General features: G+C 40.3%; 1 long non-coding RNA gene across 1 annotated transcript; it reads left to right on the top strand.

Annotated features, from left to right (window-relative positions):
* The first annotated feature begins 4,996 nt into the window (after positions 1-4,996).
* LOC148068860 (uncharacterized) lies at positions 4,997-6,064 on the top strand. Its single transcript, XR_015712994.1, has 4 exons — positions 4,997-5,072; positions 5,141-5,292; positions 5,385-5,413; positions 5,705-6,064. It is a non-coding gene; the product is annotated as an uncharacterized LOC148068860 (long non-coding RNA).
* Positions 6,065-24,121: the final 18,057 nt, after the last annotated feature.

Below are 24,121 nucleotides of genomic sequence, written 5' to 3' on the forward strand. Positions count from 1 at the left end.
AGCAGCTATTTAAGTTTTTGTGTGAAACTTGAAGCATTGTTTTATAACTTTATTCAAGTGTATATTTTCGATAGTATTTTATATTGTACTGTTTCACTTTGTTTTGAAAGTAAGTTGCACTTTATATTTTGTTATCGCGTGGTGTTCAGATGCTTCAGCGGCTCAGAGTTCACCACATCTGTTATTTAACACGCCGATTAAACGTTTGTGCTGTTGTATGGTTAACAAGCGTTGAATGTGTTGAAGGTGCCGTAGCTAAGAATCTTGAATATTAATAAAATAAATCGCCTACCATGACCCACCAATATAGCAAACTTTTTATTGGAATATAAATATATTTTCGTCCTTCAAAATAACAAACAAAATACGTGTGTGAGTTACATTATAATTAAAAAAGCTAAGTTTTAGCGAACTAGCTCTCGTGTTAACGCACCACAGAAAGTTACATTACACGCAATGAAACATTATTTCTGAGTCTTAAAGCAATAATGATATCTTACCTCAATAGACGAGTGACGCGCACCTGATTCCGTCAAGTTATGCACAAACGTGAGGATAAAATGCGATCGAGCTTTGTCAACAAGTGTGACGTCATCATCCGGAAGTTGCGTATGCGGCAATTTGAAAACTTTTTAGCTGACGCTAAATTTAAACTAAACTTAACTCGGTCTTTATACAAGCACGCATCTACTATTGTATTCATGGCGCTTTTAAACAAACAAGCACAATATCTCATTGTATTCCTGTGGTGTGACGTCACCGCTGCAGGATCAGTTGATTAGCATGTGTGACGTCACCCCTGCAGAATCGCGATTAATGTTGACAAACGTCACGTAGACGCTCATAATCGCAGCTAAATAAAAAGAAAACATATGTCCATAAACGCAATCTCAATGAAAGCTTCTATTTTCATAGAAAAGCGCACCGGATTATAAAGAGGATCAAGCGAAATAGCACAGACTTTATTTTACTCATTCATAAAACAATGTCAACATTATGGAGTTGAAACACCTAAAAATATACAATATAGTCACTTTTACAGGACCTTTTAAGCATGTTTTAATCCGCGAGAGCTTCTTGACTTCCGCGATGCGTAAACAATCCAAGCTCCAAAAAATTAAAATTAAGCATTTTTACCGATTTATATTCACTCTGTACCTCCTTAAAGTGGTTTGAGGTCGTTAAGCACAATCAGGATTAGAATCACACTGTTGACATTAAACATTTCAAATGAGCTTCATAGTTGTAGAATTACGGTAGCCAAATGAAACAGCGACACGTCACGTTACCAAGGCAACGAAGAGATGGGCGACGCGTCAAATGTAACCCGGGTCGTTTGAATCCGACGTCGGGGGGTGCTCTGTATAATACTGGGTGACCCGTGCGTGTCAATGCGTGCGCGCGTGTCAATGTGCGTCAATGCGCCCGTGCGTGTCAATGTGCGTCAATGCGTGCGCGCGTGTCAATGTGCGTCAATACGTGTGTGTCAATGTGCGTCAATGTGCGTCAATACGTGTGTGTGTGTCAATGTGCGTCAATGCGTGCGGGTGTGTCAATGCGTATAGACGTGTGTTTATATGTGTGTACATATATGTGTGTATGTGTATAGACGTGTGTGTGTATATATGTGTGTGTATGTGTATAGACGTGTGTGTGTATATATATGTGTGTATGTGTATAGACGTGTGTGTGTGTATAGACGTGTGTGTATATATATGTGTGTATGTGTATAGACGTGTGTGTGTATATGTGTGTATGTGTATATGTGTGTATGTGTATAGACGTGTGTGTGTGTGTGTGTGTATATATATATACGTGTGTGTGTTTATATATGTGTGTATGTGTATAGACGTGTGTGTATATATATGTGTGTATATGTGTGTATGTGTATAGACGTGTGTGTGTGTATATGTGTGTATGTGTATAGACGTGTGTGTATATATATGTGTGTATATGTGTGTATGTGTATAGACGTGTGTGTATATATATGTGTGTATGTGTATAGACGTGTGTGTGTATATGTATATGTGTGTATGTGTATAGACGTGTGTGTGTGTGTGTGTGTGTGTATATACTGTATATATATTGTAACGATCCTGTTTGTTCTGTTCATTAATGTTGCGGGCACTTTAAGAAGGTGAGTCTGTGCGCATGCGCAGTTGTTGTTAGAGAGAGTTCGCGTTCAACTAGTGGTGTGAAGAACGAGCGGCGTTGGTTGTGGCCGAAACAATAACCTCTCTGTGAGTACAGCGAACAAAGAAACAATATCTGTGCAAGACAACCGTCTGGTCATGTGTGGAGGACCAAACGTTACATTGGTGTCAGAAGCGACTTTTTCGGACCTGCTCCTGAGGCGAAGCTAACGGTTATTAGCAACGAACTTTGCTAACGAACGTCCCCGGTATGTACGGGAAAGTGAAGAGCGAAAGTGAGGAGATGGACGTTGGTGCGAGACGACGGGACCATGCTCAACAGTTAAGAGACGCTGTGTTACAACTCTCAGAAGAAGAATGTGCGTCAATGCGTGCGCCAATGTGCAGCAACTGGGCTTCATCAAGTATCAAACAGATCACACATCACACCTACCATGATTTTGTTCAATGAGATGAAAACTTATTTGATGTTCAATCCAGTGTTCAGGTTGACTTCAGTGCTTATGTTTTAGTAGAAGTGAAGCTGTGGTGCTTTAGTTTAATACATGGACACAGCACTAAACTTTGTTGTTGGTTGTTAGTTGTTTTTTTAGATTTTGGGATCAACCGTCACTTTTTAGTAATGGGAGAATTATTTCTCTGTACTGTGCGAGTCGTCCCAGAGCCATTGTTCAGCCTGAAGCCAATACGTTTTTAGGTTGAAAAGTTTGCCCCCCTGAAAAAATGTAATGCCCCCCCTTAAATGTTTTTCTGCAGCCGGGTCTGTCAGTGTTATACTAGATCCACTCAGTATAAACTGTTGTCAACATTGAAGTCAAATCATCTCCAGAAATGATACTTTGTGATGAAGTCTTAATGTTAAAAGAGACAAATGTAATAATATCTTTAATGAATCAATTCATGTACATTTATATCAAACCTGCTATTCCCTACATGATGGGATCAGAAACACTAGAATTCTACTTTCTCGGTACGTTTTAGATTTACAACGACGACATCATTAAAAGTGTGAACTGCAGTCACACTGCAAGTTTATGTCCATAATCCTTAGATATTCTCTCCAAATGAGAACAATTTAACAGAAGAGTTTAACATTACCTTGGCTGTAGTCATGCTCTGTAGACAGAAGCTTCACCTGCACAGGTGATCTCATTAGCTCGTCCTGTCTCTCCACCTGCACGCAAAGCAACTTGTACTCTCTGCTGCCCTCTAGTGTTGCTAAAACGATTTATTATGTCCAATAAACAAACCTACAGAAAGACTTAACAGTGTGGGTCTTTCTTTTTATTTCAAGGGTCCCCATTTTGTCTCAAACATCAATATAGCTAATATTTAACACTAATTGGTAAATATCAAACATGTATGCTTCATTACAGTTGAAACAATTGTTCTCTGGTAACAAATATTTATCATTAAACATGTGTGTTCATGTATGATCCATGGCACTCATCATGATGGACAAATATGATGGAAAAACATTCTATTAGTGTCAGTACAGTACACGAGGTTGGAAATCAACGACGCATTTGCGCATGCGTTGTCCACCTACAAGGAGGTTTATAACGGTCAGACGCGGAAGAATCTACGAAACTATCACTGATAGATTCTCAAAAATCATCTGATATTAAATGATCTTTTCTCTCAAGGATAAGGATGTTGAAGGAGTGACGTCACAGTGTCCACTGTTGAAGGATAAGGATGTTGAGTGTCCAGCTGGAAGGAGCACAGGTACATGTTGTGGTTTATTAAAGTCTCTTTTCATTTTATTGACATCGGTAAATGTAACGCTAAGTTTAAGTGAAGGTATCAAGACCTGTCGCCCTTCCCAGCTATCTTCTAAATAATCCACGGAGGAAAAATTCAGAAAAAAAAGTCTTATATAGATCCAGAGCGGTCCGTAATAGGAACAAAAAAACAAAACAGGCACTCGGGGCGAAGGCAGGGCACTTCTGGAGATGGGGGTCCCAACAGCAACTAAAACAAAAAGACAAAAGGACTCACTTGAGTAAATAAAAGTGCTGACAACGTCAGGAGTATCCAAAGGATTATCCAGTTGTGATTCAAAGGCGAGGAGCGAGATCGAAAGGACAGCCAACCTGGTCTGGAAACGCAATACTCTGGCGAGTTCTTCCGGGTAGAGACGCTCCTTATCAATGGGAAGAACCCGCCACTCCATCATCCCCAGCCGCGCACCTGCCAGCGTCTGTCACTCAAAACACAGGACACATGAAAACGGAAAACCACCTTCAAAATAAAACAAAAGAACATAAGCATGACACTTGTATGTTGATTCTATCAAATGTATTCTGCCTATTTTAAATTTTTACCTTTTTTCTTATAAGAGTAACTGTCAGGAGTCTTGATGTAAAACGTCACTCAAATTTGTCATTTATTTATTTCTCTCACAGGATTCAGAGTCAATGTTCATTGCACAGAATTTCCATCTCCGTCCTGCACTGTCTGTGATGATGGAACTTACATGGACAAATTGAACCGAGAGAAACATGGTTTCAAGTGTCTCGTCTGTACTGAAGGTAAAGTTTGTTCTTCACTAGAATGATGAGTTGGTCAGTATGTAGATGTGATGTAGAATTTGTTATTGACTAACAGGACTGAGAGAGATCAGATCCTGTACCTTCACAGCAAACACCAAGTGTGAACCTCTGGAGGGTTTTTTCTGTGTGGACGGCTCAGTGGACACATGTGTGGCAGCACAGCAACACTCCACATGTGAACCAGGACAGTTCATCATCAGAGCAGGCGAGTTTCACATCCAACATGTGAAATGCAAGAGTGCAGAAACTATAAGACACACACAATGTTCTTCACAGGAACGTCCTCCACAGACACTGAGTGTGGAACCTGCAGTGAAGGAACATTTTCAAATGTAACGTTCACGTCATGTCAGGATCACAAACAGTGAGTGAAGCTTCACAAATGTTTGCTCCAGATGTTTTCTTCTAAACTGTCTCCACTTGTCTTTGTAGATGTTCAACATATCTACGAGAAGGAACTATTTCTTCTGACTCTGTATGTCGAGAAGGTTTGACACCAGGAGAAGTGGCTGGAATTATTGTTGCTGTGATCGTTCTACTGATCACATGTTCTGTAGTTTATTGGTATAAAAAAAGAAAAAGAGGTAAAAAACAAATGCATTCATAAAAATCACATTATTATATTGATTTGTGTTTATCTGGAGTCATTTCCTTGAATTATTTTTCTCCTTAACAGATCGAAAAGAGTTCAAGAGAAGAAGGAAGGTATGTAAGAACGTTTTTTAGTCATTTATCAAAGTGATTTAATGTTTAAATGTAATGTTGATTAATTTTGCAAATGTCATCACTTGTACAATTAAAATTAATGTCAATTTTGGTTTAATATCTTCAGCACTGCAGTATTTGTGCATCAGAGAAACTATCATTATTTCTTATTAGGAGGTGGCAGTGGAAATGAATGAATGAATGTATGGATTCAACGGAGCATCCGTGAGAATTTCAATTAGTTTGAGCTTTTTTTTTAATCTAAACTGACTTATTTTTTTCTTGTCTTAGATCAATTTATTCATCTGAGAATAAGTCCGATGAAGTCGAACATGTTCAACTGATGGTAGAACCCGGGGAAGACCCAGAACACACTGAAGAACCATGTTCCTCCACTGGGCTGGAAACACAGGGGGGTCCTCCAGAAAGAGCTGGACGATGTAACTGGGGAGAAGAAAGTATGGACCTCTCTGCTGAAGCTGCTGCCCCCGTGACAAGAATCCAGATAAACAGACCAGAGATAGCAGACGTTGAATATGAACTAATTGGACACGAGGATATTAAAGTAGATTGTTCAGTCATTCAATAGAATGTTTCAGTTTTATACAACATGAAAAATGTGTTCATAAATGATCTGTTCAGTGAACATAACATATTTCTGGCTGTTTTCATTTGCCAGTGTGTGTAGCTTAGTCTGTGATATAGAAAACAGTTTCTGTCAAAGCTTTCATTAATCTCATAAATGGCTGATCAGTTAAACATCAGCCAGGTTTGAGGATGTACTTCACTCCACAGCCGTCAGTGTTGCTTGTTCTTTCACTGCCCTTTATGTGAGGTCACCAAATTCAGACCAGCACAGATGGACAAAACCCAACAGCACATACAAAGCCACTTGAGAAAGGCAATCATCATGGAGGTGTGTACAGTATATCTTTAGTTAGTTCCTCGTATATTGCATCATAAAAGTCTAACCGTTTACATTTTTATGTTTGACAGACTATCCGATACACAGATGTGGGCTGCAGACCAGAACCTCACGTCCATTGTCCGTATTGTGCTGATACAGCTGTCATGGTTGCATGTTGCATGGATGTGTGTATCTTTAAAACATGTTGAATAACAGAAAAATGTATTCAGTGTGTGTTCAGTACTACAACTCCAATGGGCCTTTTCATACAACGCTAACAAACTCATCTGTTATCGTTGCCGTAAGATCACATCCAAAGTATGTCGTGGCAGCTGATGCGAAACAAGGTTTGGCAAAAACAAAAGTGTGGTGTTAGATTAAAAATTATTATACACTATACGTATACGCCATACTTAAATTAACCCCTTGACGCCTGAATTTATTTGCAATTGTTCAAAAAAAATAATTATGTGTGTTTTTGCTTTCAAGCAGAGACTAAATAAAGTGAAGATTCAATTTTTTACTGTAGAACATAAAATTATTGTAAAATTGGGTATGTCGCAAATTAGCGACAACGGGCATTGGAGGACCAAAAAATAATAAAAACACATTTCCCATCTTAAGCATGAAATTTTATTTTTTAATGCCAACATATACATTACAGTGGTAAGAAAACAGTAAAAAACACAATGCGTGCGCGTTTGTCAATGTGCGTCAATACGTGTGTGTGTCAATGTGCGTCAATGCGTGTGCGTGTGTCAATGCGCGCGCGCGTGTCAGCCACCTTTGAGAGACTAATGGATGGCATGCTAGCTGGTGTCCCACGTCAACAGTGCCTTGTGTATTTAGATGACCTTCTAATTCATGGGGCATCGTGTGAAGAAGCCCTTAACTCCCTACGACTAGTGCTGAGCAGAGTGGCTGCTGCGGGTTTGAAGCTGCACCCTGACAAGTGTCACTTCTTAAGGCGAGAGTTAGTGCGTGTGTGTGTCAATGTGCGTCAATGCGTGCGCGCGTGTCAATGTGCGTCAATGCATATGTGTATAGACGTGTGTGTGTGTATATGTGTGTATGTGTATAGACGTGTGTGTATATGTGTGTATGTGTATAGACGTGTGTGTATATGTGTGTATGTGTATAGACGTGTGTGTGTGTATATGTATATATATATATATATATATATATATGGATGGATGGATGGATGGATGGATGGATGGATGGATGGATGGATGGATGGATGGATGGATGGATGGATGGATGGATGGATGGATGGATGGATGGATGGATGGATGGATGGATGATGGATGGATGGATTTAATGTTGGACGGACAGACAGACGTATAGAAATACACCTTGAAAGATAAAAGGATGGATGGATGGATGGATGGATGGATGGATGGATGGATGGATGGATGGATGGATAAATGGATAGATAGGATGAATGGATAGATGGATAAATAGATGGATGGATACATGGATGGATGGATGGATAGATGGATAAATAGATGGATGGATAAATAGATGGATAAATAGATGGATGGATGGATGGATGGATTTGAGAGTTTGATAAAAAAGGGTTTGAGAGAAAGACAGACAGGTAGCAGGCATCAGGAGATGACATTGCTGTGCGTAATGTCTGCCTTCGGGGCTGAAGAAAGACCAAATGTATTTACGTGTTTAGTCCATTTAGGCTGCAATGAATAGCTGCTCTGGTGTAATTGTCTGGTGCAGGAGCTGCTCACCTAAACAAGGTCCTTATTAAAACCATCTCCAGGGACTCTGATGAGTGTGGGATGGAGTAACAGGAACCACACAATGTTGGTGTGTATGTGTGCGGCGCCGACTCTTAACATGACTCGACGGAAAGATCGAAGTTTTGCTACTTTGTATTTAACGACCTTTGACCCTGGGACCTCTACGACCTTGTTGCCGGTCCTTATCTCACACACACGTACAGTTCAATTCAATTCAATTCAATTTTATTTAAAGTGTCATATCATAACAAAGTTATCTCAAGACACTATACAGTTGAAATAAGACTACAGTTGATTAAGGAAAAATAGATCCCAGCAATTCAACAAAGAGCAAGAAACAAAACACTGTACAGTGAGCAATGGCGAGGAAAAACTTACTTTTAGAAGGCAGAAACCTCGAGCGGAACCCGACTCATTGTTGACGGCCTGCCGCTTTGACCGGCTGGGAGGAAGGATGGGGGGGTAGACAGATGGATAAGGAGAGGAGTGAGGGAGGATATAGTGAGAGAAAAGAGGAGAGTGTAGGAGGGTCCATGGGGGTGCTGGAGAGAACTCGGGATCTGATGACGTGGTGAAGATCCTGGATCAGCAGCTGCTCTGGAGGTGGATCCCTGGATCAGCAACAGCTCTGGAGGTGGACCCCTGGATCAGCAGCAGCTCTGGAGGTGGATCCCTGGGGCTCCGGGAGAGAAATAAAAAGGTGTGGGTTTGGGACAAATGTAGACAATACACAGGTATACAGACTCCGGTGACGGGTGAAGATATATAGAGGGGAGAGGGGGGGGGGGGTTGAAATAGCCAGGCCAGAGGGCACATACCTAGCACAGCAGATCCAGACACAGGGGCCCAAGCTGCGGCAGGAACCCGCGGGAGACCAGGACCCGGCAGGCGAGATAACCACCAGAGCCGACCCCAAACACCAGCGAGAAGGCGGACCACCACCGGGGGCGCGAGAGGACGGGCACAGGCGAGGACGACCGAGGAAGCAGAGAGGGGGAGGCACCAGGCGCAGGCACCGGGGCAGAGGGGCAGCCAGAAGAACCAGTCAGGGGATAGGGCCCCGGGGCCAGGCCGGGCGACGGAGGACCCCCAGCCCGTCAGGCCGCCAACAAGTCCATAGCAGGGGACCGAGTCAAGGAGATGGGGACCCACCGCAGCAGCGGCGGCGGAACCCCCCCAATACCCTGCGGACACGGCCAGTAGCCGGGTTGAGTGCCACCGCATGAGCCCGGGGGAGCAATGGCCAGGCACCGGCCCAGGTCCCCCGGGTCACAGGGGGGCCACGGTTGTGCGGGCAGGGCGGGGGCAGTGTGGCCGCAGCCGTCCGGGAACGGCCCCCAGTCTTTGAACTGTAGACCGTCCCCAACAGCCGCAGCCCACCTCCCCATGAGGGAAGTTTGGGGGGCCAGCAGTATTCGATGGGCAGACCACGGTCTCTAAGGTGCCGAGGCCCCGCCCATCACACGTACTGACCCCCAGCCACCGCCCCCACCCACCATGCACCACCCAGGGGGACAGCAGCACTTGCATGGGCGGTACATGGTCACTACGGTAACATGGGTCCGCCCAATGCCTCCGCCGTCCCCCCAATGCGCCCCCCCCCCACCCGGGAAGCCCCCGAAAGACCGACCAGCCCGGCCACGAACCCCCAGGACCAAGGGCGACAAACCCCCCGATCACGGCACATGCCACACAGGGCGGGTAGAGGACCTTGTTACTACACTATCACAACACCAGAGTCAAGTACTGGACAATACTACACATATATACTTGTTACTACACTATCACAACACCAGAGTCAAGTACTGGACAATACTACACATATATACTTGTTACTACACTATCACAACACCAGAGTCAAGTACTGGACAATACTACACATATATCCTTGTTACTACACTATCACAACACCAGAGTCAAGTACTGGACAATACTACACATATATACTTGTTACTACACTATCACAACACCAGAGTCAAGTACTGGACAATACTACACATATATACTTGTTACTACACTATCACAACACCAGAGTCAAGTACTGGACAATACTACACATATATACTTGTTACTACACTATCACAACACCAGAGTCAAATACTCGACAATACTACACATATATACTTGTTACTAGACTATCACAACACCAGAGTCAAGTACTGGACAATACTACACTTATATACTTGTTACTACACTATCACAACACCAGAGTCAAGTACTGGACAATACTACACATATATACTTGTTACTACACTATCACAACACCAGAGTCAAGTACTGGACAATACTACACATATATCCTTGTTACTACACTATCACAACACCAGAGTCAAGTACTGGACAATACTACACATATATACGTGTTACTACACTATCACAACACCAGAGTCAAGTACTGGACAATACTACACATATATACTTGTTACTACACTATCACAACACCAGAGTCAAGTACTGGACAATACTACACATATATCCTTGTTACTACACTATCACAACACCAGAGTCAAGTACTGGACAATACTACACATATATACGTGTTACTACACTATCACAACACCAGAGTCAAGTACTGGACAATACTACACATATATACTTGTTACTACACTATCACAACACCAGAGTCAAGTACTGGACAATACTACACATATATCCTTGTTACTACACTATCACAACACCAGAGTCAAGTACTCGACAATACTACACATATATACTTGTTACTAGACTATCACAACACCAGAGTCAAGTACTGGACAATACTACACTTATATACTTGTTACTACACTATCACAACACCAGAGTCAAGTACTGGACAATACTACACATATATACTTGTTACTACACTATCACAACACCAGAGTCAAGTACTGGACAATACTACACATATATACTTGTTACTACACTATCACAACACCAGAGTCAAGTACTGGACAATACTACAAATATATACTTGTTACTACACTATCACAACACCAGAGTCAAGTACTGGACAATACTACACATATATCCTTGTTACTACACTATCACAACACCAGAGTCAAGTACTGGACAATACTACACATATATACTTGTTACTACTCTATCACAACACCAGAGTCAAGTACTGGACAATACAACACATATCCTTGTTACTACACTACACTACACTACACTACACTACATATATATATATATATATATATATATATATATATATATATATATATATACTGTAAATAAACATGAATCAACCTACAACGTCTGAATAAAAATAAGAAAAAATATCCGTAGCTTCAATTTTGAAAACCATCTCTTAAAGTTTGTTTACACACCGGTTTAAAACTCTGAAAAACGTCATCTTGTATTTAAAAAACAGCTCATATTGATCATCTCATTAATTTTATCGCTTCAAATGTTTATCATGAAAATGATTCGGTGCCGTCTGGACACAGACCAGATACCGCAGATGGAGTAAGTGCTGTCACTGTTCCAGGAATGATGTACCATCACACTCGTCCCCTTTTTCATGTTCTAACAAGGTAATGTGGAGCAGGGGAGGCACTCAGTCCGCAGGGGGATTCCCCGCCTCCCCCTTATGGAGAGAGTCGTGATGCATGGCAGGTGAACACGGAGACATATTGTCTGTGAAGTGGTGCTGAATATTTACCTGTCGTTGTTCCCTTCATTGTTGCCCAATTCTTACCTTGGTCTCCTTTAGTCAAGTCTTAGAAGAGTTTTCTCAACGTGTCAAACATGTCAAACTGAGCCTGAGAAACCTGGGTGTTGTATTTGACAAAGACGTGTCTCTAGTTCAACACTGAAGAAAACTGACCACAAACTGTTTCCTTCAACATGATCTGGATCTTATAATCCATGTGTTTGTGTCGTTTATACTATTGTAACAGTTTATTTTCATGTCTAAACCAGAAGGATCTTCTCGCCTGCAGTTCATACAAAACTCTGCAGCCAGAATTCTGAGCCGCTCTAGTAGAAGAACTCACATTTCTCCTTCAAACTCTTCACTGGCTGCCAGTTTCTTTCAGGATCATTTTAAAATTCTGGTTCTTACTTTCAGATCTATTCATGGTCAGACCTTCCATCAGTGATCTGATCCAGACTTACACCCCAGCTCGGGCTCTGAGGTCTGTGGATCAGAATCTACTGATGGTTCCTGAACTTCCGGACCAGAGGAGAGAAATCCTTCCAGACTGTTGCTCCTAAGCTTTGGATCGATCTTGAACAAAAGATTCAACTGAATACTAGTTTAACCAAACGCATATTGATTCTATGTACATGAGCTCATTCATGTCGACAATAAAAGAAGGATTGGAGTTTGGAATTTGTGAAAAGCTTTTATATTTGAAGAAAACTATGTGTGTTTTGTGGTAAAATATTTTTTTATACTCATGTTCTTGTTTTGCATTGGAGACGTTGACATTTCTTGAATACTTCAGAACACAAATGAACCTATAAAACATTCAATTTCAACTCTTACCATATTTTACTGTTCAAGAAATTCCAAGACTCTTCAAGACACAAAGTATGACCGAGCAGACTTGTCACTCATCCGAAGGAACGTTTTCTTCCTCACATTCCATCAACATCAAAATGCTAACGATGACGTTTCCTCCATCAGCTTCCCCTTCCTGCCAGGATCTGTGTCCAATCACGGCTGTCAATTAAATGATCTCCTTGTCCAGCGTAATCTACTTCTTTCTGGACTGATCACATTAGCCCTCAGACGGTGCCATCATGGTTGAGAGGACGAGGAAGGGGTCATCTGCTGACTGCGAGGAGATACCTCAGAGACTCTGGACCACAACGGATGATGTGCTCGTAAATTTGTCATCACCGGTCAAAGGTTTTATTTTCCACAAAATACTTAATAATAACTAATGTTTACTGTTGTTTACGTCTCTCGGCTGGCCCGGGAACACTTTGGGGTCCCCCCCGGGGAAGAGCTGGACTCTGCATCTGGGCCGAGGAAAGTCTGGGTCTCTGTGATGAAGCTGCTGCCCCCGCGACCCGACCTGGATAAGTGGAAAAAAACAGATGAGATGTTGCTTAATGTGACGTAATGTGTGTACATTTTACTTGTTGATTGATTTGTAATACTGCAAGTGGTTAAAAGATAAAACATATCATTAGAATAAAAAATGTATTTATTCATTTTTATTTTTTATTTGGACCTACATTATTATTCTGACACATTTTAATAATATTAAGTCAAGTTATTAAATAATAAACAATGGCTATAAACCACATCCCTTTTTGGCCATAAATTAACTAAAAATTGTAAAAACAAGTGAATAAACAAAATTATTAATTTAACTTGAGTTTCAAGCTATTTGTTGTTAGCAAAAAAATAAAACTAAATAAAAAAAACATCCCAAATAAATAAAAAATATCGACATCATAATAAAGGTTAAAATGTGAAGTGATTTTTCGATGTGAGTTTGTTTCACTGCTTTAGTTTTAAAAAGTACATTTGTTATTGTGTTACATTAAATTAAACAAATGAAATAATATAAAATCGGTTAATAAAAGTCCAATAACAAGAAATGTTGTTAAACCTTTAACATAGTTTGAGTGGCTAACAAATAAAATACAATAAGAAAACATTCCAACAGGAAGTTCTACCTTCAAGATAAAACCACATGATGCTTAAATAAGACTCAAGTTATCAGTAAATATATAAAACACTTTATTTTAAAGATGAGCTACGACAACAAATCTAGCACCATGGACAGCGACCAAAAAAAACATGACCTATGACTATATCAAGAAAGATCATTTAAAAAACAACTCCAATCACTCGCAAACAAGATTAGAATCCGTGCACTTTTGTTGAAGTCTCGTGTGAAGTCTGTGCTTTTTCTGAACATATTTAGTCCCATCTTTCTCTCTCTCGGTGATATCGTCTAAACGATGCTCACTTATAGAGATGGATGGTGAGACAGACGAGGCTCAGGCCGACGTCACGTCTAATTCGCTGAACCATTCCAGCAGAGCAAATCGACCTCACCGGGGACTAGGTGGGTGGATTCAGTGACACTTCACTGTTCTTTTGTCCAAACACTCATAAACAGAGGCATAAAGCAGACTGACGGAGACGGGCGTCAACAGCCTTGTGTTGTTTAAAGTTAAGCTGTGATTGTAAATGCGAACCTGAATGGATGTTGTGTTTTAAACCTTTTGTTTTTTTTAAGTGAACATGTATTTCTCATATATTCAAACAGCAGCGATCAAAATATTCCATCATAAGTATTAGAAATGATCCAGTCAACTGAGGAAACAGACAAAAATAAGTTTTATAGGGGGGGCGCTCTTGTGCAGTGATGGAGTAAGACGTACTTTTTTGAGCTCCGTGTGTTTCGCCAAAAAATAGTTATTTAAAAGACTCTGCACCGCGCATTTTCTGGAACATTTTCTATCAACTTTTTTGGAACACAACCGCTTTGAAATATGGGGAAAAGAGACGAGAATCAAAGCAAGTCGACTGCGGGACAGGCCAGCGGTGCTAGTAACGACGCCATCTTGGCGGCCGTTGCGAACCAAAGCACCGAACTCGCGAAAGTTTTTGAACTTGTGAACGCCATGAAGGAATCCATAGACGGGCGTTTCGACGCAATGGAAAGGACCCTGGCTTCCCTGCAAACTGACCACCGCGAGGTGAAACAACGTCTAGAGTGTGTTGACGAAGCTTTGACGTCCGCAGACTCGCGCATCACAGCACTGGAGGCTACGTGTGTGGAGCTGGGGACTTCAAATGCTAAGCTAAGGGCTAAGCTGGTGGATCTGGAGGGGCGCTCACGTCGTCAAAACATCCGTGTTATTGGCATCCCAGAGGGGGAGGAGATGGGTCGCCCCACCGAGTTCATCACTGGATTATTACCCAAATTGCTTGGAATTGATAATTTTCCGAAGCCTCTTAAGGTGGATCGGGCGCATCGAGTCAACAACGCCCGACCCGGGTCATCGGACAAGCCGCGCACCTTCATGGCCAAACTTCACAACTGCTGCGACATCGCTAAGATCTTCCGGCTCGGGCGCCAGCGTGGACCGCTGAACTACCAAGGGAAGCCAATCTTCATTTTTCCTGACTATCCACCAGAAGTCATTGCTCAGCGCCTCCTTTACACCAGTGTGAAGAAGACGCTCAAAGATGCCGGCGCCGAGTGTTCCTTCCGCTTCCCGGCCAAGCTACAGGTGACATTGAACGGCTCTGTCAGCACTTTCAACTCCGTGCCTGACGCTGAGAGGTTCGCTGGTTCCCTGCCTGCCAGAGCATAATCTCATGGTTTGATCTGTTTACATTACGTTCCACTGTTTACAAACATATATATTCATACTTAATATTGTTTTAGTGACGACTAGCCTGTGTTCCTATGTACATGTAAAAATATTTTGATACGTATAAAAAAGCAGAAATAGTTCTATAAAAGTTATAATATTCGGGTTATTTGTTTATGCATTTGTTTATAAATACACTTTTTTTTCTATAATAATATTGAGGTGTTTGGGTAAACTTCTGTTCACATTTACTCCTTTTTTCCTAAATAAGTTATTTGTGTTATACAATCGGTGCATCTAAATAAGGTGTTGCACACGGGTTTGAGATGGTGTTTTTTTTTCTCTCTCTTTTTCTGAGGGGGGAGGGGGCTCTATCGCCCAGCAGCCTCTGAGGCTTAGGGTTTTTTTGGTGTCTTTATTCTAATGACACCGGGGTTAGGGGTTTATATGTGTTCATTCTTGTTTTGTGTTCGTTTTATGTTCATTTTATTTTTTTTTTTTTTTTTTATTTTTTTTTCATTGCCAGTCCACAGCTACATATGTTGCAGGTATATTCCTATTAACAGACTGCTTTGATGCAGGATAATTCAAGAACTTGGTCAGATTTGAGTTCAATTAATTTCACAACTTGGAACTGCAGAGGAATGGGCAAGGCTTTAAAAAGAGGAAAAGTTTTTCAACATCTAAAATTTATTTCCTCAGACATTATCTTTTTGCAAGAAACCCATATATCTTCATCAGAGCAAAGAAATCTCAAAGCACAATGGATATCAAATGTCTATCAATCAACATTTTCCTCCAAAGCTAGAGGGGTTGCCATCCTCATCCGGAAAAATGTCCCATTCTTGTTTTCATCCATGACAGCAGATCCAGGTGGCAGATTTGTGCTCGTAACAGGTTCCATTAATTCTGTTCCGCTGACACTCCTTAACATATATGCCCCAAACTTTGATTGCCCAGATTTTTTCCAGAAAATGTTTAATCTTGTTGCAGTCCATGACAACTCAAATATTATAATAGGAGGTGACTTCAATTGCTATCTTGATGCTTCCCTCGACAGATCTTCTTCAAAGACACCATCCCCTTTGAAATCGGTCCCTGTGCTTAATAATTTAATTAAACAGCAAAATTTAGTTGATGTTTGGAGAATACAGCACCCTTTGGACAGGCAATATTCCTTTTTCTCACCGGTCCATGGTAGTTTCACTAGAATTGATTATTTCCTGGTGGACTCAAGATTAATTTCTAATGTATCCAGCTCAAAATATAATAACATAATAATATCCGACCATGCTCCAGCTACAATGAAAATTGACTTTAAACTACCAGCTCGCTCGTACAATTGGGAATTTAACCCCTCACTGAACACTGACAAATCTTTTCTTGAATATATCTCAATCCAAATTTCAGACTTCTTCCTTTTTAACGATAATGATTCAGTCTCCGATGCAACTTTGTGGGAGACATTTAAAGTGGTAATGCGTGGACATATTATTTCATATCAGTCAAAACAGAAAAAGGAGAGATGTAAACGTTATAAAGAAATTGAATCTGAACTTGAGACACTGCAGTCCGATTATCTTAACACAAAATCTGAAAACACCCTAGATGCAATGCTCAAATTAAAATATGAATATCATACGATATCTGCAGAACAAGTAAAAAACTATATACACAAACTAAAACAAACGCATTTTGAACTGAGTGAGAAAGCTCATACACTCCTCGCCAGGCAGCTGAAAGGTGTGCAAGCAGACAGGGCTATCCATAAGATTTCCTCTGCTGCGGGAGAATTGATCACAAACCCAAAGTCAATCAACAAGTGTTTCCGGGACTATTACTCTGACTTATATTCATCTAAGACAAAGGCCTCTGTTGATGACATCGATGCTTTTTTAGACAAGCTTGATATTCCCAGACTTGGTAACGATGCTCGTCAGGAATTAGAATCTGAGATCTCATTGGATGAAATCAAAGCGGCTATCCGCTCGTTTCCCAGTGGGAAGGCATGTGGTCCAGATGGGTTTGGGATTGAATTTTATAAGGCAAACATAGATGCAGTCTCACCCTTGTTACTGAGGATGATAAACTGTTCGATAAAGAGCAACATCTTCCCAAACTCTATCTATGAGGCAAACATCTGTTTACTCCTCAAAAAAGACAGAGATGCAACAAAGATGTCTTCATATCGTCCCCTGAGCCTCTTAAACAGCGACCAGAAGATAATTGCCAAAGTTTTGTCTTCTCGGTTATCAAAGCACATCTGCAATCTAATTCATCCTGACCAAACTGGATTCATTCCTGACCGCTATCCTGTCTCAAATACTCGGCGTCTTCTAAATATCATGTACTCATCAGAAAAACCACAGTCAGCAGTAATATCATTAGATGCACAACAGGCCTTCGATCAAATAGAGTGGACATTTATGTTTGGAGTGCTGAGGAAGTTTGGATTTGGCGAAAAATGTATAACTATTTTAAAACTTCTCTATGCTCATCCTAAATCCTGTATCTTGACCAACTACGATAAATCCACTCCTTTCGATCTTAATCGAGGGACCAGACAAGGGTGTTGTCTTTCTCCGATGCTCTTTGCTTTGGCACTGGAGCCCCTGGCTGTGGCGATCAGATCGGGAAGGTAACATCTAAAATTGGCCTTTATGCTGACGATGTGGTGTTGACAATTTCAAAATTAACAGAGTCTCTACCATCCCTTCTTGATCTCATTAAAGAGTTTGGCCAGCTTTCTGGATTTACCATTAATTATGACAAAAGCACTTTGATGCCCCTCTCGAAGGACTTGGATCCAGATTATTTGACTAAATTGCCCTTTAAAATCAGTTCAGATTATTTTACTTATCTCCGTATCAATGTCACAAGACAACCCAAGTTTTTGTTTAAATTCAATCTTTTAAATTTGATTAATGCATTAAAAAATAAAATAAACAGATGGAAGCTCCTGCCACTGTCGCTTGTTTGTCGGGTTAACATTATTAAGATGACTATACTTCCCAAATTTAGCTATCTCTTTCAAAATGTGCCTATTTTTCTCACTTCCTCATTTTTTAAGATAATTGACTCAATCATAGTACCTTTTATTTGGAATTACAAACCTCCTCGCATAAGTAAGGCACATCTCCAGAAATCCAAGGCAGATGGGGGTCTTGCTCTTCCAGTGTTCAGACACTATTACTGGGCATGCAATGCCAGAAACTGGATCTTTTGGAATCAATTTTCATCTGGGTTAAATTCAAATGACGCATCTGCCCCCTCATGGCCTCTTATTGAAACTAACATCACACTTTCTCATTTCAATACTTCTCCCTTTTCTATCTTACTCTCAAATACTATTCCTCAGCTCAGAGTTCTAAAAAATGATTTCATCTTATTCAATTCCTTTAAAATATTAAAACAAATTAAAAATGTCCTAAACTTGTCAGAACTCTCTGTTTATACACCTATTTGCCATAACTCTTCTTTTAAACCGGGACAGATGGATCCAGTGTTCAGTGAGTGGTCTGAGAGAGGTTTATGCTCCTTCAAAGATTTGTATTTTAGCGGTAGATTTGCTTCTTTTGCTCAATTGCAGTCAAGGTTCAATTTGCCGAGCTCTCACTGGTTCAGATATCTTCAAATCCGGAACTTTGTCAGCAAAGCATTTCAGTCTTTCGAGCGTTTGCCAAAAGAACATACTTTTCATCATACAATGAGGAAATCCTCCACCTCAAACCATTTAATTTCACTACTTGTGTCTCTATTTTACAAGGCGGTCCCTTCGTCGCACATTAAAGAGTCGTGGGAAAAAGATTTGGGCGAGAAAATATCAGACGATGTGTGGACGAGGGGATTGAGCCGGATTAAACTCTGTTCGATAAATGCAAGGCTTCAATTAATTCAATTTAAGGTCGCTCATAGACTCCACTATTCCAAAACAAGGCTAAACAGAATCTTCCCTGCCATTCCATCCTCATGTGATCGCTGTTCAACGTCAGAGGGTTCACTCGGACATATGTTCTGGTCTTGCTGCAGGTTAAGATCTTATTGGTTGGAGTTTTTCAATTTTTTCTCTTAAGCATACAAGGTGAATGTGATCCAGACCGGTGCTTTGGTTGTTTTGGGATGTTCTGAATCAACCTCTAATCTATCCAGCACTCAGCAACAAGCTCTAGCTTTCTCTCTGGTTGTTGCAAAGAGAGTGATCCTGAGTGAATGGAAATCACCATCTCCACCTTCCTTCAAAAAATGGCTCAATGATATGGTTTCTCTCCTGTATCTGGAACAAATTAGATACACAATGTCTAATTTACACTTGAAGTTTGTCAAGATCTGGGGACCGTTTCTGGACGCTATCAGGAAATGACAATGAAGCATAAGCCACCTATTGTTGCTGTTCCTTTAAAGGGAGTTCTGTGAACTCTCTGACCTCCTTGTAAATACCTTTTTTTTTCTGCAGCATTGAAAATGTTAACTTATTATTATTATTATTATTTCTCTTTTGTGGTCTGGCACTTGGTTTTTCTTGTTTTGTTGTTTCTTATTGTCCTGTTGTGTTTTTTTTTGTTTTTTTTTGTTGTTTTTTTCTGTCTTTTACATATATAATATAATTTACTATATATATATATATATATATATATATATATATATATATATATATATATATCTTTTTGTTTGTTTGTTACTCTGTACTGTCTTTTTTTGTCTGAAATGAAAATAAATTTGTAAAAAAAAAATAAAAGTTTTATAAGCTTGAAGACATACTGTAATTTGCAGATGACTATTATCATCATAATACAACAAGAAAGGCGTCAATTCACCAGAAGAATCTCAAGCAAGATGTCTAAAAGTTGAAGCTTGCGGACAATGATATAGCATTATTTGACAAAGATATGTCTCTAGTTCAACACTGCAGAAAACTGACCAAAAACTGTTAATTAAAACTGAGAAAAATCTCTAAACTGGAAAATGTTGTCACAACACAATCTGGATCTTATAATCCATGTGTTTGTTTCGTTTAGACTATTTTAACAGTTTATTTTCATGTCTAAACAAGAAGGATGTGTCTCACCTGCAGTTCATACAAAACTCTGCAGCCAGAATTCTGAGCCGCTCTAGTAGAAGAACTCACATTTCTCCTTCAAACTCTTCACTGGCTGCCAGTTTCTTTCAGGATCATTTTAAATTCTGGTTCTTACTTTCACATCTATTCATGGTCAGACCTTCCATCAGTGATCTGATCCAGACTTACACCCCAGCTTGGGCTCTGAGGTCTGTGGATCAGAATCTACTGATGGTTCCTGAACTTCTGGACCAGAGGAGAGAAATCCTTCCAGACTGTTGCTCCTAAGCTTTGGAACCATCTCTGTGTTTGATGATCTACTGACTCCTTCAAGAAACATCTGTGTTTGATGATCTACTGACTCCTTCAAGAAACACCTGTGTTTGATGATCTACTGACTCCTTCAAGAAACATCTGTGTTTGATGATCTACTGACTCCTTCAAGAAACATCTGTGTTTGATGATCTACTGACTCCTTCAAGAAACATCTGTGTTTGATGATCTACTGACTCCTTCAGGAAACATCTGTGTTTGATGATCTACTGACTCCTTCAAGAAACATCTGTGTTTGATGATCTACTGACTCCTTCAAGAAACATCTGTGTTCGATGATCTACTGACTCCTTCAAGAAACATCTGTGTTTGATGATCTACTGACTCCTCAAGAAACATCTGTGTTTGATGATCTACTGACTCCTTCAAGAAACATCTGTGTTTGATGATCTACTGACTCCTTCAAGAAACATCTGTGTTTGATGATCTACTGACTCCTTCAAGAAACATCTGTGTTTGATGATCTACTGACTCCTTCAAGAAACATCTGTGTTTGATGATCTACTGAATCCTTCAGGAAACATCTGTGTTTGATGATCTACTGACTCCTTCAAGAAACATCTGTGTTTGATGATCTACTGACTCCTTCAAGAAACATCTGTGTTTGATGATCTACTGACTCCTTCAGGAAACATCTGTGTTTGATGATCTACTGACTCCTTCAAGAAACATCTGTGTTTGATGATCTACTGACTCCTTCAAGAAACATCTGTGTTCGATGATCTACTGACTCCTTCAAGAAACATCTGTGTTTGATGATCTACTGACTCCTTCAAGAAACATCTGTGTTTGATGATCTACTGACTCCTTCAAGAAACATCTGTGTTTGATGATCTACTGACTCCTTCAAGAAACATCTGTGTTTGATGATCTACTGACTCCTTCAAGAAACATCTGTGTTTGATGATCTACTGACTCCTTCAAGAAACATCTGTGTTTGATGATCTACTGAATCCTTCAGGAAACATCTGTGTTTGATGATCTACTGACTCCTTCAAGAAACATCTGTGTTTGATGATCTACTGACTCCTTCAAGAAACATCTGTGTTCGATGATCTACTGACTCCTTCAAGAAACATCTGTGTTTGATGATCTACTGACTCCTTCAAGAAACATCTGTGTTTGATGATCTACTGACTCCTTTTTCTCAACTTTCTTGTTGCTCCTGTGTTTTTCTCTATGTTGTCTTGATCTTTTAAAGTATTTTAACTGTGTATTGGTTTATGTTGTTAAAGTGCTTTGTGACCCTGGTCTGAGAAACATCTTTACAAATAACTATTACTTACTTACTTACTTATAGGACGTGTGAAGAATAATCAAGAGGAACCACGACCCGACTGTGTTTCTCCCTTGACCTGGACGCACTGTGCTGATCAGTTGTTTCCTGTGTCCATTGGCATCTTCCACACCTCACTGAAGCCCTTTCATGTACCAGCTTCAAGTCCTCGACAATGTGTCCAAAAAATACAAGATCATCAGGACTGAAGGACTACAAACCTGCTGCCCTGGCTTGTTTTGAAGTATTCCGAGGGTCTTGTGCTGCCCCATCTGAAAAAGGGTTACGGAGTCCATCATGAATCCATTGCTGTTTGCCTACAGAGCCAACAGGTCTGTTGACGATGCTCTGAACGATGGGCCTGCACTAGATCCTGCAGCACCTGGACAAATCAGGATCCTATACCAGGTCCCTGACCTCCTCGTCTGAACAGATCGTTGACTTCCTCTCAGACAGGAAGCAGCAGTTCATGTTCAAGTGAAACATATCATAGAGTCTCTGGCCATCAGCACTGGTGCCCCTCAAGGCTTTGTTCTTTCACCTCTGCTGTTCTCCCTGAACCACAACAGCTCCAGTCATCCTTCGGTCAAACTCCTCAAGTTTGCAGACGACACCACTGTGATTGGACTCAGACGGAGACGAGTCCATCTAGAGATCAGAGGTGGATCCAATGGGTTCCAGCCTCACCAACCCTCTCATCATCGACGGCTCCACTGTTGACATTATTGAGTTTATCCGTTAGCTGAGCACCATCTTCACTAGAGATCTAAAGTGGGAGATAACCATCATCGTGAAGAAAGCTCAGAAACAGATGTACTTCCTGGGTCAGTCGAGGGACATTCCATCTCCCACAGACGATGCTGGTGCAGTTTTCAACTGCCATTGTGGATCCATCATCACCTCCTCCATCACTGTGTGGTTCTCTGCTGCAACAGCTGTGGACAAGACCAGACTGCCGCACATTATCTGTTCTGCTGAGAAGGTGATTGGCTGCTTCTTCCATCTCCGCAGGAACTGTACGTCACCAGGACATGGAGGCGAACACGCACCCATGAAACCCGCAGTTGCAACTTCTCGCCACCGGCAGGAGATTGAGGTCCATACGGACCAAAACAACACGGTTTAAGAACTTAAGAATTAGTTTTAATGTATTTTATTCATTATTTATTATGTATACGCAATTTCATGGTAATGTCTCTCGTTATGTTATAGTTTATTGTATTTTATTATTAGATTTTAATTTCATTTATAATATCATAGAAGAAAAAAATGATAACTGGAAATAACATATTCTGATTCTGAGACATTATATCATTTATATAGCTTCGATGATATAGTTAAGATTGAGGGGAATCTTAATAAAGTTTAATCAAATATTCACAGTGAAACCACAAAACGTTAAACAATAAAAATATAAATAAGAGTGGGCTGAACTATGACACAAAGTTAAAAACCTCAAACCATGTTTGAAGGTCACGATGCCAGGTTCTAAAACTTTTGTCAACAAATAAAGAAAGTATATTTTGCGTATAATTTTTTTTAATCTGAAAAGTGTTGATATCAAAATAGTGCAATACTGGCTGATGATCGAAAGAATATTTTGGGTAAAATACATGTACAGTATGGTTATAATATGTATTGAGGTAAATACAAAATATGTGGTGAAGCAGTCGAAGGTTTTATTTATAAAATAATTCAAACAAATATCTTGATAACGTGCTGAATGCATGGACTTTACAATAAGTTTAAAATATGTCATTTCATGCTTGTAAACAGAACAAATCGTTCTCATTTAAAAGTTCTGAATCCTTCCCAAACTTTCCATGAGAAAGAATATTGAATTATTTTCATGATTATAACTATAATAAAGATATAGATGGTGAATTAAAATGATGGTCATGGATCCAGGGACTCAGGGTCAACATCCTGCATCACGTTTATGTTCCTTTCGTTAGAAGAATCTGAAGAAGAAAAAAAAAGTCTCCAGTCATTTCGCCAAAGGCCCGTTTATTAGTTCCGAGCGTGAGCCGGAGCTGTGTTATTTTGAAGCGTTTTGTGAGTATTCGGACAATATCGCTTTATATCACAACACGGTTTCCCTTAAAACGTA

The sequence above is a fragment of the Callionymus lyra genome, chromosome 11 (genome assembly GCF_982586985.1).
Source record: "Callionymus lyra chromosome 11, fCalLyr1.hap1.1, whole genome shotgun sequence".
NCBI classification, from domain to species: domain Eukaryota; kingdom Metazoa; phylum Chordata; class Actinopteri; order Syngnathiformes; family Callionymidae; genus Callionymus; species Callionymus lyra.